This window comes from Eurypyga helias, unplaced genomic scaffold (genome assembly GCF_000690775.1).
Source record: "Eurypyga helias isolate BGI_N326 unplaced genomic scaffold, ASM69077v1 scaffold7311, whole genome shotgun sequence".
In the NCBI taxonomy this organism is placed as follows: Eukaryota; Metazoa; Chordata; class Aves; order Eurypygiformes; family Eurypygidae; genus Eurypyga; species Eurypyga helias.
Window position 1 is genome coordinate 73,907 of NW_010230107.1, and position 3,067 is coordinate 76,973.

The 3,067-nt window shown below is 36.1% G+C and overlaps 1 protein-coding gene across 1 annotated transcript in view; it reads right to left on the bottom strand.

Annotated features, from left to right (window-relative positions):
* Positions 1-3,067, bottom strand: part of SYN3 (synapsin III) — a gene marked incomplete at its 5' end in the record, with an annotated part of 89,636 nt that overhangs the window by 67,054 nt on the left and 19,515 nt on the right. The window lies entirely within an intron of this gene.

The following is a 3,067-nucleotide window of genomic DNA, read 5'->3' on the forward strand; positions in this document are numbered from 1 at the left end:
CTGTGCTCCATATTTTGTACGTTACTTATGTCATAGCTTTCGTCATCCCCAGAGCTGCCACTTTCATTGATAACGAAGTTAAAAAACAGCCTTGAGAATCACAATCCTCTTACCCAAGTCAATATTCCGAAGGACTAGCTACGCCTTGTTGAAAGGAAAGCCAGATGGTCTAATGCTTCAGTGTTTTATGGAACCAACACAAATAATGACAGGCTAAAAATGCTCATATTTACAGAAAGCACGTCCATCATCATGGTGGAGCACTCAATAATGCCTCCCTAAGTATGTCACTAGGCCAATGTATTCCAGCACTGTTAAAAGCCTTGGCTTTAGAAATTCATGTAACAGATACTGAGTAACTTACACTGCAAGTGATTTCTAAAAAGCGCTCAAATTTTTGACCATATTTAATAGTTTAAATTTATATTAATGATTTTTCATTCATAAATAGCCATTGTACTCTTTCATAATGAACCCAATAACTCATGAACTTATTCTACAGAAGTGTTACAATGTATTTTGCCTTTTAGTTTTTTAGTGTCTTAACTTCTATGAATTGATTACCGTAGTTAGCAACTAATCTCGCACATATTTAAGTTTACAAAAGTAATGCAAATAACAGCAGTAAAACTTAAGAAATTATTTCAGTAAATGCCAAAGTTTAGACAGCTGTCCAACTGCTGGTGTTCCAGAAACTGGATGGGAACCATCACGCAGGATATGAATCTGTAATAGCTGCCATTTCTGACATTTTTTTCTCTCTCCAGTTTTCTCCACTGCTTTTCTTTCATTTCATTCCAGTTTTGGCTAGAAATTACTCTGCCTTCCTCAGAAGAGAATTTAGAACAACAGGCGGAGATTTAAGGAGTTCTGTTCCCGTTTGGTTAGATCAGGTCTATTTAAATGTTTACCACCGGACTCACTATCCTGCTAACCACAGTGCGACATTCCCAGCCTATGGGCTCATGAAGAGTCAGAGCTGTTACTGGTTCAGGGTCCAGTTTCCCAAACAGTACCTTTAGTCTGTTTGCTCTAGAGTCCTTATAAAATCACCAGGACTTAAACTTTCAAAGAAGATACGCATATCTTTAAGTGTACAGCATCTCTAATTCCATTCAATTCAACGAAGTAGTAGTTTGGACAAAGTTCAGCACATCCCTGTCTCTGGTCCCACCCTAAGATATGTTCCATTGGATATATAACATATACATGCAAACAAAACCTGTATAAATGGCTTTTGCGACGTATTCTGTTCATGTTTCTAATGTTTATTTTGACACTTGCATTAATCCATATTTAAAGGATAGGTCTGAAAACACTTGTGAGAATAAATATTCTTCTTTACTTTTGTAGCTAAACTTATGTAATTCCAATGAAGTGCAAATGGTACAAGGCCAGCAGGAAGGCACACCATTATTCCCTTGAGGAATATATGTCCCTTAATAGTCAATGTTTCACTTTTCCTATACTGTAAATCACTTTTGCTGTTTTAATTTACAATCGTAGATTAAAACCGTATTATTTGTGCTGCCAAATGTCAAGCCTAACTTCTTTTCTGCTTTGCTGAAGACAAACACAAAATTACCTAACTCTAATGTGGACCATAGACTTATTATGACTACTAACATACATGAAAAAAAAAGGCTACATTTCTTTCAAAAAGGACTTGACATGCAGTGACAGTATTGACAGGGGTATTTACTGTCAGTACTCTGCATTATATTACTGATTTACAGAAAGACTTAAAAAACAGGCCTTATTTCCTCATATCAAAGCAAAACAAGTCCTGGACAAGCCTGCAAGAGCTTAATAACCATACAAAGTCTGAATCAAGCACATGGCTAATTAATATTCAATACATGTACAGTGTAGCATTTGTTTCCAAATGCATTTTGATGTAATGGTGTCCTTTGAATAGCACTCTGCAGCAAACAGGTATTTTCTGCTTTTCAACTCAACATGGTTCTGTTTCTATCTCAGTTTTATAGCAACTAGACCTTAAACTCAACTCAACTCAAGCTGCCCTATTCATGTACCTTGTAAAAATAGATGTTTTCTCCAATATTTATGAACAAACTGTAATAGGAATTGTATGCCATAATTAGTTTTAAAAAAAATTCATATTTGACCTGCCATAACGTATCTCATACGATGTGTTTCGAAATTAATGGCCATCCACTTTGATTTCTGTTCAGCATAAATTCAGCCAAACTTCCCACAATCAGGGGCACAAAGGGGTTTTTTTCCTCCTATCAGTAAATATGGCAAGCAGAGCTTTACTAAACCCCTCTCAGAATGAGATTTTATTTTCCCTGAGAGTCAGCATGGGCAAAGATTACGAAAGGGATTAACTACAATGTGACATTCCAAATATGTTATTTTCGTATCAAGATTTTTACTGTAGTGGCACTGCTATATTACCAACAGCAGATTATTTTTACATCAGTTTATTTTTACTTCTTGAAACTGTGCATGTGTTATATGAACAGTTAGAATAGAAATACAGCCTGGTACAATATTTAATTTTAGTTTGAAACACATGACTTAGGATAAGAGAAGGGAAAAGAAGAGAGAAGGGAGACTCTACCGGTGAACAGTGGCAAAAACCAACACCTTGAATATTGCTGGCTTGTTCTCTATGTTTCCGTTAAGTTTTAATTAAATTGTCCAACAGTGATGTTGAAAAAGGCCTGTTTTTTTCATGACATAGAACATAAGAGGTGGAATGTAGAGAAATAAAGGCACCTAATTACTGAGGGAAAGGCTGTAGATACGACTCAACTAGCAAGGAGTTCAAAAAGCCTTACAGAATTTTGTACAGTTTTAATCAGTCTGAGATGAATGTTTCTGTTTGAAAAAGTGTTTCATTAAAGCAGCTCCCTTTTTACACAAAAGAATGGCATCTTTGTTTATTTACCTTTTATTGCCCTCTAAAGACTGGGTACAAATGATCACCATAGTATGAAAGAAGCAGAAGAAACAGAAGCACAACTGTCCCTCTGGCATGTTCAGCTGAGAACTCAATTCACAGATTTGGAGTTTCACCCCCCAACTGGTTTGCACTGGA